Raw genomic sequence first — 14,774 nt, forward strand, 5'->3', positions numbered from 1 at the left:
GAGGTTAACTGGTAACAAGTGTTTTTGTTCAAACAAAAGAGTGTGTGCAATCTGGAGATACCTCTAGACTCCTGCTTGCTTATCAACTCCTGGTTTATAATCAAGTGGCTAGGAAACTTTTTGCACGGTTTCAACTAATGTGCCAGCTACATCTATTACTGGATTCGCTTGGCCTGCTTACAGTCACTCACACTTTGGTCACTTCCAGACTGGACTACTACAATGCCTCTACATAGGGCTGCTCCTAAAGACTAATGAGATATTTCAGCTGGTGTAGAATGAGGCAATGCAGGCAGTTATATGCAGTCCTAAGGCAGTGCATTTTACCTCAGCTCCATAGACTGTATTGAGCCACAGTAGCGCAGTGGTTAGAGTGCAGTACTGCAGGCTACTTTTGCTGACTGCCAACTGCTTGCAATTTGGAAGTTCAAATCTCACCAGGCTCAAGATTGACTCAGCCTTTCATCCTTCCAAGGTGGGTAAAATGAGAACCCAAATTGTTGGGAGCAATGCTATTGCAATTGGTTGCCAGTTTTTTTCCTGGATCCAGTTCAAGGTATTGGTTTTAATCTTTAAAGTCTTTAATAGCTGGGTTATCTGAGGGGCCATCATTCCATGGTTATATCAGCCACCTCATAGTATCTTGCAGGGAAGACATGCTATTAGCTAGGGAATTACATCTGGTGGGTCTCAGGAGAAAGTGTTTTCTCTGCTGTGGCACCTGCCTTACGGAACTTTATTCCCCCTGAAATAAGATTTAAAATTAGCTCCATCCCTTTTCACTTATAGTAAGGTCTCAAGATCTGGTTATGCTGCCAGGCCTGGGGCTCTAAGAAGATTGGAGATCTGTCCTGATGGGTCTATTGCTGAGGGAGCCATTTTTAATCTTACCCTCGCCTAGGGTTAGTATTTTTGTTTTGATGGTATTTACTATGTGACTTTTTATATTTTTACCAGTTTTACCAGTTATTGGCTGTTTTATTTATTGTTGTACCCTGTTCAGAGTTCCCTTTGGGGAATGGAAGGCTATATCAATTTGATTAAATAAATAACTAAATGACAATTTTCTTATTATAGGAATATAATTCAAGAATTAAAACGATAACTCATATAGTTTCAGCTTGTCATACCGCTGCCACATTATGAATTCAAAATTTCTTGGCTGTATTCTAAGTAGGATGGTTGGCAGCAGACTTTCAATGAATCTGGTCATGTTTTATAAAATTATTTTTAGTATATAATTTCCTTTTTTATTGATGGTGATGATTTTAACCTTACAATATAATATTAAAATTACCATGAATCTATTTCCTGTTAATTATATAAACATAGATTTCAATCAGAATAGACCTGGAAGACACCTTAGAGTTCTTCTCGTCCAACCTCCTGCTCAAGCAGGAGACCCTATACAATTTGAGACAAGTGGTTGTGTCTAGTCTCTTCTTAAAAAACTCCAATGATGAAGCAGTCACAGCTTCTGAAGGCAAGCTATTCCACTGGTTAATTGTCCTCTGTGTTAAGAAGTTTCTCCTTAATTTCAGGTTGCTTCTCTCTTTGCTTAGTTTCCATCCATTATTTCTTGTCTTGCTTTCTTGTGTTTTGGAAAATAAGTTGACCCCCTCTTCTCTGTGGCAGTCCCTCAAACACTGGAATACTTCTATCATGTCACCCCTAGTCCTTCTTTTCTCTAGACTAGCCATACCCAGTTCCTACATCCTTCTTCATATGTTTTACTCTCCAGGCCTTTAATTATCCTTTAGTTTCTTTTAATCCTTTAAAAGCCTTTAATTGCTTTTTCCTGCACTTTTCCCAAAGTCTCAACATCTTTTATTGTAGTGTGGTAACCAAAACTGGATGATAGCTAGATAGCTAGACAGATAGACAGAAAGACAGATGGATGCTGCATAAGAATTCTCTTCAATCTTATAATGCAGCTGAATTATCTAAATGTTTCATGTAATACAGGACAGTCCTATGAGTGTTAGCAATGACAGGAACAAGTAGTTGCCAGAGATAAGTGAATAATGAAGAATACACACATTTTCTATTTCAATGCTTCCTTATATTGTAAAGTATATATTTAGTCTCATTAACCGGAAATAGTAATAGTGGAGCAAAGAATGCTTAATTGACAATTCTGGAAGATGCTCAATCAAGTCCTCAAAAGAATGGATATATTATATGCCTTGGGTCTCTAAACTGAAACATGGAATATCAGTGTGCCCAAGAAAACCTCTTTTGATGACATCCCTGACTTACCTAATTTTAAATTGTCCAGAAAGACGAATTTCAAAATATGACCTCTATGTTATTTTAGAAAATATAACAGTATATTCTGGCAATTGAATGCTTTTCTTTTCTTGAATATTCATAACATATTTTCAAAACATTTGTCCCCACCCATCAAACTGGAGCCCCCTTACAATTGCTATAGGATTACTTATGTTTTGTTCTATGCCAAATTAAGATTTAAACCTTATAAAGCCAGATAATTGAGGTATGTGTTTCCATATGGGCTGGGTTTAGATTTTCTCCTCAGAGTTACATAGAGATTCAGAGCATCCAATTTCATAGGATTTTCATCAGGATAAAATGCAAGGGCATCAAATCAGGCATTCTTAATTCAATGAAGAAAGGATGGGTAATGAATACATCAGAAAGGACAAAAGCAAAACATTAATGTCACAAAACATAGCTGCAATTCTATTCCCATTTGACTATTTAAAATATTTTCCCTAAATAAACTTTGCCTATGTGTGCATGTGAGTTTACATGAATGTCTGTATATGTATGCGGATTCTTTTAATTTGGATGAAGTATCTATTATTTGAAGCAAATTTCCACATGACAATGTTATTATAATAACAACCGCCATGTCGATCATAAAGGAGATGTGCCAACATAAATGTTCTGTGATCAGTTAAATAAGCCATCTTGGCCTGGCTCCTGTTGATTTTGCATACTGGCATAGGTCCCACATTAACACATGTAACTTCATTAAAATGCCACTTTTCATTTGAATGCCTTGCTTTATAAGCTAGATAGCAAAACTGGCACTCAGAGAATGAAATATTAATTAGCACTTCATAAATTGGCATGTCTTACTTCTATGCTGTTCAGTGTGGTATAGCTTTTATGTAGTTAAGAAAGTGAAGTCAATGTGTACATATAACATGTACAATTTTTATCAATGTTAGTTGATATTGAACAACATTATATGTGTGTGTGCACGCACACACATACACACACACTTGTTTTCGTAGATTTTCACAGGTGTAGGTATGCTGATCTTGTTGGAAGGAACCAGGTTAATCTCCAAAACTGAATACTTCAACAAGAGAATAATTATGGAAGCTATCAAAATAGAGAAACACCCCCACAACATGAATAAATGTGATGATACCTCCCACCTACCAGACATCTGGAAACCAGCCCTAGTCAACAAACAAGCCCCATCCACCACGCAGGCTGTTGCAACACAAAATAACAACGGACACATAGCCAGCACCAATCAGTACCAATCTACCATTCATGATACAAACATACAATCAATCATTCCACTTACTGAAATAAAGGCAGCACTCCACACACACACACACCAAGATTTATAGAAAGACGGCAGCTCCAACCATGCTTTAACCCCCAAACCCAGCCTGAAGATGGTGAGTGAGACCTCGCTGAAACGTTGCCAAGACAATCTCAATCTTACATGGGAAAAGACTCGAATACAACAACACCAACATACATACATACATACATACATACATACATACATACATACTCCTTCCTGTGCACACACAAGCATCCTACTTCTTCCTCATGAATTCAGGTCAATGTCTGAAAAGGACTACTGAAGTGCATTCAATCCCCCACATTCTCTAAGCACACGTGATTGCCAGAATAACATTATTTATAGACAAAGGAATATGAGAAAAACCACTCAGAACAGTGAGGTATGGAACTGAGAGCACAGAGCAGAAGCATATATATAGGACATGGTAATGGAGTTTATTTAACAAATTTATATGGCTGCCCAACTCACACATGGTGATAATGGGCAGGTGATAGCATTAAAAATTCCAATACATAAAACACCAACAACAATTGGCTATTACTATCGCCATGGTGGCAACAGATACAATCACATCAGTTTACTTAATCTCAGCTCTCTATCAGCTTGGTTAATATGTTGCTTAAGGTTTCATGAAAATACTCAACGAAGCCTGTTCTTCAGGTGCATCGTTGATCTCTCATTCTGCTTTCCAAAGGAAGTTCCCCCACAATAAAAAAAACTAATTACCCGTCACAAAATAACATTTGTGTGGTTTGAAATACCCATAGAGGGGATTATCCCTCCCATCTCCAGTTTCCCCTATCACAAAAATTGCAGAGGTTGCCAGGAAATAAATGTAGTACATTGTTTGTTGTAGAAGCAGCACATTTTTCCCCATGTAGCATGATGAAGGCTATGGCAGGGAAGCTAAGCAGCAGGCAGACAGGCCCCAATAGGATATAAGTAACTAGTTTCTTATTCATGCATTAGTTTTCTTAATGTTCCCTTTTTTTTAATGAAATATGAACAAATAGCAATCCTGCTTTCTTTTTCAGGAAAGTTACATTTGGCTTTCGGTGGATCTTTTCTTATCTTTAAATATGACCCAGATGAAGGATATGCAGCAGTCTAGTTTTTAAAGCCAATATTATCATTACTCTATTTCCTTTAAACATGTCCACCGATCATTATTTAAAAAATACCCAACAAATCTTACCATTAGTTATCTGCTGGTTTTAGAAATCAATCTGAGAAGCTATGTAACTATTCACAGTAGCCCTGGTGAGATCAATACAATACAATACAATAGCAGAGTTGGAAGGGACCTTGGAGGTCTTCTAGTCCAACCCACTGCCTAGGCAGGAAACCCTATATCGTTTCAGAGAAATGGCTCTCCAACATCAAACCAAAGAAAGGCTCAGAATGGCATTCCTTTAACTTGACATTATTATCTCGCTATTCGCTAAATGTTTTTAAGACCATATTTTTTCAGAATTTGACATACAGAGCAGTACTTCGTTGCCTACCTGATGATTCACAGAAAGAAAGAAAGAAAGAAAGAAAGAAAGAAAGAAAGAAAGATTTTGAGAAATAATAAAAGAATAAAAACTGAGACAACAGCGCACATCAATATTGCTGCATATTGTTCCATTATAAAGCCTACCAACATCATAGTTTCCAGAACTGATAAGAAAATAGGAAGCTGCTTGGAATATGCATAATGTTTTAGATTTGATTCCAAATACACCTTTAGTTTGAAACATCTTATTATAAATGTAGAACATGTGGTTTAAATGTAACGTAGACTGTTTGATTATTTGGGACATGCCGTGAATTCAAAGCATAAATACTATGCCATGTGCATCTTTCTAATTTTGTGAATTTATGTTTGCCAATTCCAGTTTAAATTAATTGCAGAAATTTCTTTCTATGATATATATGCGAATGAATGTGTATGAATATGTACATTTGTGTGTTTGTGTGTGTGTATACTATGTGTATATACACACACACACACACAGAGAGAGAGAGAGAGAGAGAGAAACTAGAGAGGAATGAAAAAATATTATTAACCATGGGAAGAAAAGAGAGAGAGAAGTTCCACAGGAAGCTCTCAACTTATGACCACAACTGAGCCAAAGATTTCTGTTGCTAAGTGAGATATTTGTTAAGTGAGTTTTGTCCCAGTTTATAACCCTTCTTGCCACAGTTAATTGAATTATTGCAGTTGTTAATAACAAGTATTAAGTTTCCCCATTGACTTTGCATGTCAGAAGGTTACAAAAGATGATCACATGACCCTGGGACACTGCAATCATCATAAATATTAGTCAGTTGTCATGGGTCTGAATTTTGATCAGGTGATCAATGGGGTGGTGCATGGTTGTAAGTGTGAAAAATTGTCACTTTTTTCAATGTTGTAACTTTGAACTATCACTAAATTAACTGTTGTAAGTTGAGGACTATCTGTCTTCAAATATTATAAAAAGGGTTAACATTCACAGGCAAGCAGCAGCGTCTTCTTAATGATCCAATAATTAAAGGTGTTCATGCATTTCAGCCACCAAGATTCCAGCCATTTATATCTATCCTTCTAAGAGGGCATAATATCATTTTCCTCGGAGGAGGGTTTCTCTTTCTATGAAGAGGTCTAGATCTAACTGAAGATCTTGATTACTGTATCCAAAATTTTCACCATGCAAAGTATGCATAATAACTTTGAGTTATAATTTCTCCCTAAAAGAAGAATTTCTTAGGACACATACAAAAATAAATATTTGAAATCATACTCATATTAAACATGTACAGTATGTTCTCTTAGTTTTGGGAACTGAAATGAATTCTACTTGGTAAGAAGAATGCAGCCCAAGGAACATTCATTACTTTATTCCATTAATTCAAGCATAAGCAACTTTTTTTTTTGCAGCTGACCACTCTTGACTTCCAGGTACCCTGTTTTCCCGAAAATAAAACCTCCCCGGATAATAAGCCCAATCGGGCTTTTGAGCACCTGCGCTAAAATAAGCCCTCCCCAAAAAATATTGCAACACAGCAGCAGCTATGAGTTGACCACGCTCGCCGCCTCCTGCACCTCAAAAATAATAAGACCTCCCGGAAAATAAAGCCAAGCACTTATTTTGGGGATCAAAAGAAAATAAGATCCTGTTTTATTTTTGGGAAAACATGATAGTATGCCACAGTTTACAATTCCCAAAGTAGGCAATGTAGAATAAAGGTATGGACTAGGCCGAGAGAAAAACTACATAGGATTTAATTTAATGTAAAAGTAACTAAATACATTTAAATGTAATATGCCTAGATTATTATTCAGTAATAAAACTATTAAAGATTGTGTACAGTCTCAAAGCCTGTTCTATAACTCTGAACTAATTCATCTTATGTTTACTACAGTTCCTACATACCTGCAATCAACCTGCATAAGTATGATTGTACTTCTAAACTTATCTGCTAATTGTACCTTTAATTCTAAACCTAATTTACCACAGAGTAAACATTCCTGAACTGAGTGGGACATTATTTTCAATTCAGATTGTTAGATTTATGCCACACGAGTATGCAAAATGAATTATTCTTAGTTTGTATATTTACATCCATGGTAATATCTTATAATGACTCCTGCAAATCTCATACAATAAATACCATAATGGGGAAAAATTGAAGCAAAATGGAACTTTATATGTATTAGTTTCTTCCATTGATATAATAAGGAGAAGCCACTTGAATATTGGATCCATAAATTGTCCATATATATGTATCTTTAATTCAGTTAAGCACTGATCTAAAGTAACATTATTCTAAAAATAACATTATTCTACTACAAGGATTTACTTACTACAATATAAGAACTGGATTCTAAAACCATAGCATTTTTTAAAATAAACTATTAGAACTAAGTATTTCAGCATCTGTTCAAAAATTCTAGCTATAGAAGTAACAGCAAATTGACTATGTAGTTAATATAATTTTTATATAGGAAAAACCCTGTGTTTTGAAATAAATCCATGCATATATTTTTGAACAAATGTAGTTTTTTTTTTTAAAAAAGAGCAAAGGAACAAATTCTCCCTGAACTTAAGTTGCAATCTCAGATGAGAGTTGTCTATGATTATAAAGAGGTGCATTAAGACTGTTTTCAGAACTACTAAGAAGAAGAAAGCAAATAATTGTTGACCTTCCATATAAAATTAAGCTATTAATAACAAATCTATTAAGATATTTCTAATGGGTCAACACAATCTTTCATAGACAGAAAATGGTAAAAATATCATTTAGACAGTTTCTCTTTTCACAAACAATGAATTAGCTTAAAATGCTGTTTGATGTACAGAGTTAACAGAAACCAAGCCAGATGAGAATACAAGCGCATCCTTAGAGAATACAAATATCAGCATATGTGGCATAAGATCATCTTCCTGTGTTATTTTATGACCAATGCCACTACGGTTATTTTTTTATGAATATTTCATAAGATGAAATGATAATTTGATCACCAAAATTACTGTCAAAATCTGATGAGGTGCAGGAGAAATTGCACACTGAGCAGTGATTTGGGCACTTGGTGGGGAATTCATCTGATCATTCTAACATGTGACTACTGTAATGTATATTCATAGTTCCTGAAGATATAAGCTATTGGGAGATCACATGGTGGGAAGAGAGATTAATCTACTATTTGATTACATCACTGCTGAAATGCAGGAAACAAGTCTTCCTCAAACAAAACTCTAAGCATGATCGACTGAAGATTCTAGCTACCAGGTCTGACTTGTAAACATATGAATGAGCACCAGATAGCAGAAAAAAGTTTGAGTTAATCTAGTTTTTGCAGCCCAGAACTGGCCAGCTTGCTTCTTCTCAGTGTGATACATTTGCAACACTTAACAGGTTAAAAAAAATGTTAGTAAATCATTCCAAAAAGCTTGTTTTTCTGAAGTGTATAGAAACCCAGTATAGTAGCATAGGCATCTTAAAAGTCTAGAGGTTGAAGATACACAGTCATGTTACTTACAAGGCTGAAGTGGTGACATCATGAAAATGTTTTTGCCTTTTCCTCAGCAGCTCATTCTTCCACAAGGAAAGCCATAATGGGACTGAGAAACTTGAGTTTAGATATATAAAGGTCCTTCTTTGGCTGAAAAGATGGAAAGAAGAAAAGAGCATCCTGCTTACTTTATGGAAAATTATATACACAGATATATACAAATGCATAGCATTTATTATATATGGATTCATAAAAATAAAAAGAGAAAGAAATTTGGTATCGCTGTGCGTGATATATGACAGTATATTCTAATACCAATCAGGAATGAATGAGCGGCTGAAAAGATTTAGATGTAAAGATACCTTATGCAGCCTGAAAGGTTTCATTTTTGCCATTTTCTAAACACAGAAAAATGCATCCCTCCAATTCAGAATATTGAATGTCTTATGGAAAGTGAAAGGTCATTTGTAACTGTCCAAAGGATTGATGGAGTTGAGATACCTCCTTGACCTTCACCCTGCACTCATAAAAAACGGTCTCAGATGACAGAGCATCAGGCAAATTTTCAGAAAATGTCTTTTCTTATTTTTATACTGTGTAGTGGACTTGTTACCTGATATTTTTCATAATTATATGTCAGGATTTAATTATTGTATGGCTTCCCTCATTAAAAGTACCCTGCCAAGTAATACTGTTAAGCTACAATTGTCAACTATTTCTTTTTTTTTATTTCTTGCTACTGTATTCCATCTTAGCGTTCTGGAATAATTGCTTGGATACCCACAAAAGCAACGTCAAGGTCAAATCTTACAAACACAGACAATTCTTTTCCAATTAATTACTCTCTGTTAAGAATACATGTTTTATAAATCAATGAGATGCTTCAAAAATCTGTGGTGTAATTGTCATGTAGAACAACTAGCAAGAACTTCAGTTGAGATGTTAAAAAAACGTTAAACTTTCACAAGTCTTGTGAGAAGCAAGCTGTGTATTGTATATTGATCGTTGCCCCATTTTTCAATTATGTAACACTTCAGTGGAAAGAAATGCAATACATATTGCCAACCATATAAGTTGAAAGTAAGGAAAAATTACTCTCCGAAAATTCCTCCTGTCACAATCCCACTTCTTCTTTCTCTTGGTGGGAGCAAAACTGTAACAGATAATTGATAAGTACTTGGTTTTAAACAAAAATTCTTAATACATAACAGACAAAGGTAAACATCCAAATATGAATAGTACATCCAATAAATACACCTCAACAGGCAAAATTCAAACTAATTTCCATTAAAAACTATCTCTTTTCCACAAATACATCATTTACTTTTTTTTTTTTTACAGAGTAGATTCCATTGCGGGGGCAGAAGTCAGAAATCCATTTCCACATTTAAAAACAGAGTTGTGACTGATTTTAGATCTCCTTTTCTACCTTCAGAGAAAGTTCTAAAACCTTCAAGTCTCTAAGATTGAAGTAACAATGTTGGAAAAGAGTGGGAGGAAAGGCAGCCTGGGAAGCATGAGTTGCACAAATAAGTGGAGAAAGTGAATTCACATGATCCTAAGATTTTTCATTCCTCAGTCATAACCCTGATTCACAAAAACTTTTAGATCTGTCAGGGGTGTTCAGAGAGTAGGATAAAAAGTAAAAGAAAGTAAGTTGAGAGTTATGAAAATGCAATCAAAGCTCCATCCATTTTCATGAATATACATGTGACTTTCCTGAGCATGCTCTGCAAATGCAACGTAGTTCAGTGTTGGCAGAGCCAAACTAGACAGTTATAGAGGTGCACATGACAGACTCAATAATTCCTCTGTAGAGCAGCAGTTCTTTGGGCAGCTTGAGCTTTCTGAGTTGGCACAGAACAGAAAGAACATTCTTTGTTGTGCTTTTTTGATGACATTTTTGATGTTAAGTGTCCATTTTAAGTCTTGAGATATGATAGAACCTAGAAACTTGAAGGTCTCTACTGTTGATACTGTGTTGTCTAGTATTGTAAGAGGTGGTAGTATAGGAGGGTTTCTCCTAAAATCTACCACCATTTCTACAGTTTTTAGTGTATTTAGTTCAATATTGTTCTGGTTGCACCACAAGGCTAGTTGTTCAACCTCCCGTCTGTATGAGGATATTGTGTCCCTTCCTCCAAACAAAGGTGTGATAGAGCAAAAAAATTATGTTCCTTGTACCCTTCGGACTTATTGGAACTAATCCAGATGTCTTCCAACCCTCCTAAGCTGACATTCAGGTGTAGCAGATGACTCTTCACCTCAGCAACTCTCTTCCCTCCAGGGGCTCTTTGACCCTACACACCTCTCCACTTTGCTCAGCTGAGGTATCCCATCAGCCTCACACTCTTTCCTGCCTTCTCTTGATGTCTGTGACATTTTAGGTTGGAGTTGGGGACAGGTTTCTTCATATCAATGAAAGTTTGCAATTTGAAAACTCCTAGGTAGCCTCTGTATAAAGCACCCAATCACTCGCTGGAGGTGGCCTGTAAGAAAGTAAAGGACTCCAGCCTGAAGGAGCATTAGAAACAGCTCTAGTTTCAAACCGCAGCAGGAAAACAGAGTGATTGAATTTGTGGTGGAAGGGATGTGAGCTCATGATTTATGTCCTCAGAAAGTGGTTGCTACTTCATTTTTACAATAAGACCACTAGAGTGGCTAAGTCTCGTATTGTCCAACTTCAGACATTAGGCAAAGATCTAGCTCTCTGGAAACGGCTATAATGCTGGGAAAGATAGAAGGAAAAAAAGAAAAGGATGACCAGGATTGTTTGAAGTACTGAAAGGCCAGGTTATGAGTAGTTTGTTATTTAGAAAAATATCTAGCCATGTGGTTGATAGGGGCAAAAATGACTTGATGGCATGTAACCAATCAATCTTGTATGCAGAACATTTTTTATTTGGTTTGTGCCTTTGAGTCAGTCTTGATTCCTGATAACTGCATTGCCAAGTCCCTGCAGTTTTGTTGCTAAGATTTTCAGAAGAGGTTTGTCACTGCTTCTCTTAGGGGCTAAGAGAAGTGACCATTACAATATCACCCAGTTGGCTTTGAGTAGAATTGCTGGTATCCTGATTTCTAATCTGATGCCTTAACTACTACCTCAAACTGATGCGCCACTCAAAACAATACATAAACTTTATTATTATTAAACTTTATTCTTTTCTAGATCAGATTAAATTTATAAGTCATTCCAGTTTCCTCAAACATTCCTAAAAAATTGACATAAAATAATTTTATCCTTAACTAAAGGCCGACAGGGTAGAACACAAAGATTATCTGAATCCTTTTTGTAAGAATTAAAATAGGCTGTAAAAATATGAACCAATAACCAACTTATTATTGATACCAGTTACTGTCATGGTATCATTCTGCTGATGCCATTAATACCAGCCTTTAGGGAAAACAAAAAAGTGGAATCTAATACTGAATATAGTGCTATGGTGTGCATTACAGTGGGTGAGTGGATTTGATTGCAAGGTTTTAATGTATAGTTTTTCACTAACGGTGGGCAAGTGTTTTGATTTAAAGAATACTTGAAATGTTTTGCCACTAGCAATGACATCAGTTAATAACTTTCACATACAGGAATAAACTCCTGAAAGGTCTGAATGCTATCAAATTTATGATTTTGAGCACTGATGTTGGAAATGCCTGTGCATATATATAGTCGATTTTATTTCTACCATTTGTGAGATGATAGATAGATAGATAGATAGATAGATAGATAGATAGATAGATAGATGATAGACACACACAGACACAGACACAGACACAGACACACACACACACACATATGTATATTTCAATCAACAGGCATGTCAACCCTACGCCACAACTATTTTAAGGATAGTTTCAGTAGGTTCCATTATCAAACAGAGACACAATTTCCCATTTCATGCATTGACAGCAACAAAATTGAACTTTCCTATATAGCAGATGTTACCAATGCTTGTCCACTTTCTTTTTCTCAAACATATCTTCAGCCATTGTTAATAGGAAGTTTCCGTAATGTTAAAGCCAACAAGATTCACCTGCTCCCCATCCAATTGAAAGTCAAAGGGCATAGACCTTCAGACTTGTTCCATGCTTTCTTCTTGGCACTCCCAGTCACAAAAGGCAGCTTCTCCGTTGATTATACTTCAGCATTGCAGATTTATTTATTTTACTAACAAAAATGTGGTATATAGTATTCTAAAAATGAATCAAGAATTAACTCTAGTTGATTTCCAGTTACTAAAAGTCTCCAACTTGGTAACTACTAACATAAACCACAAGATCTGCTCTACAGGTAACAATAGAACAAATTAGTGGGCTATTGAATTAGCAATGTAGACTGCATTGTTTGATACTATTTTAAGGCAATATTGATGTTTGTTTTAAACTCTGTAAATATAATGCCAGCACAGTTGCCAAACTTTGTAACAAAATCCCCTTTCGATATTGCTTTTTTATTTGGAGAGTGGATCACCTACAGGATGCAACAGGATGGGGGCAAGGAGCACAATTTTGCTTTGTTTTCAGATAGGCCAGTAGTAAAAAAAAGAGTCTATTCAACCCTTCAAACAAGGCAGCAGCATCTGAATCAAGACAATTCTGAGAATTGCAAAGTCTCATGTGAAAGCATTCTTAAGTGAATAAAAATAAATAAATCAAATTCCATTGTAATTGTCTCATTTATTGAATACTGTCACAAAGTGAATTGTCTATGCTTTTAGGATACCAATCTTACCATACTGGCTTCATAACAAAATCAATAGTACTGAATCCAACTAGCATACTACTAACGCTAATGCTAATGCTAATAATAATCTGGCGCATAATACACCAGATATCACACTGGTTGAGAAAAATAAGGTTATAATCATAGACATCGCAATACCAGGTGATAGCAGGGTCGACAAGAAGGAATATGAAAAAATCACGAAATACCAGGACTTAAAAATAGAAATTCAACAATTATGGCACAAACCAGCAGTGGTAATTCCAGTGGTAATTGGCACACTGGGTGCTATTCCAAAAGCACTGGAATTACATTTAAAACAGTTAAAAATTGACAAAATCACTATCAGTCAAATGCAAAAAGCCGCACTGCTTGGATCTGCACGCATATTACGAAAATACGTTACGATGTCCTAGGCCCCTGGGTGGGGCCCGACTAGTAACCAATGCCAAATCTGGCGAAACAACTGGCCGCTGTGATACAATTGTATAATAATATCATCTACCAAGAGCAGAAGGTGGTTGAGGACTCCTACAAATAAAACAGATTGTGAAAGAAGAAAAACACAGCTTGAATGATTACATTCAGAAAAGTGAAGAACCAATGATTAAGGAAGTAAATAAAGGAAGCCTTTTAAAGACAACTAAGTCAAAAGCTGAATATAAGAAAGAAGTAATTGAGAAGCGAGCTGAAAATTTGAAAAACAAAGCTATGCATAGCCAATACTTGAAAAGTATTGAAGGCAAAGCTGACCAAAAGCTAACTTGGAACTGGTTAAGATCAGGAGCACTGAAAAAAGAAACAGAAGGTTTTATTTCGGCAGCTCAAGAACAAGCCTTAGCCACAAATTACATGAAGGCAAAAATTCAACATGTTACTACCAACAGCAAATGTCGCCTCTGTAATGAGAAAGATGAGACAGTCGACCACTTGATCAGTGGGTGCAGCAAAATTTTGCAAACTGACTACCTACAGCACCATGACCATGTTGCTAAGATCATTCACTGGAAATTGTGCCAAAAGTTTGGATTTGAGTACAGCAAAAACTACTGGGAACATCAGGTTGAGAAGGTTTTAGAGAATGAGAAAGTCAAGATCTTGTGGGACTTCAGAATCCAGACTGACAGGCACTTGGGATTTGAACCTGTGCTGTTTTTACAGTTGCAGTTGTATTAGCCTCTAAGCCACAAGCTCTCTTCCCTTATCAGCTGAGCCAAGGAAATAATTAAGTGTTATGTTAAAACACCTGGTATGCCAAATATGGGAGGGAGCATACTACTTCCCTTTAGCCTTTCAGCTCTACCCTAGGACGGACGGACACACACACACACACACACACACACACACACACACACACATATATATATATATATATATGTTATATTTATGCTGATAAATAAATAAAGGGAGACTAGTATAGATCTATTTCAAGCTATTTAGCTCTCATCAGCTAGCCACACCCTTACTGGGATTCGAACCTGTGCTCTATTGCCTCT

The 14,774-nt window shown here is 36.0% G+C and overlaps 1 long non-coding RNA gene across 4 annotated transcripts in view; it reads right to left on the minus strand.

Annotated features, from left to right (window-relative positions):
- The window catches only part of LOC106537873 (uncharacterized), a 191,634-nt gene that overhangs the window by 48,334 nt on the left and 128,526 nt on the right, over window positions 1-14,774 (minus strand). For 3 of the 4 annotated variants that reach the window (XR_015695621.1, XR_015695619.1, XR_015695618.1), the window contains exon 3: window positions 8,583-8,699. The exons of the other annotated variant lie outside the window; for it this stretch is intronic. This is a non-coding gene — a long non-coding RNA (uncharacterized LOC106537873). The remainder of the gene's footprint in view (window positions 1-8,582; window positions 8,700-14,774) is intronic. 4 annotated transcript variants of the gene reach the window in all.

Source organism: Thamnophis sirtalis, unplaced genomic scaffold, assembly GCF_051295495.1.
Source record: "Thamnophis sirtalis isolate CommonGarterSnake01/CBP01778 unplaced genomic scaffold, rThaSir2_p1.2 scaffold_2, whole genome shotgun sequence".
Taxonomy (NCBI): Eukaryota; Metazoa; Chordata; class Lepidosauria; order Squamata; family Natricidae; genus Thamnophis; species Thamnophis sirtalis.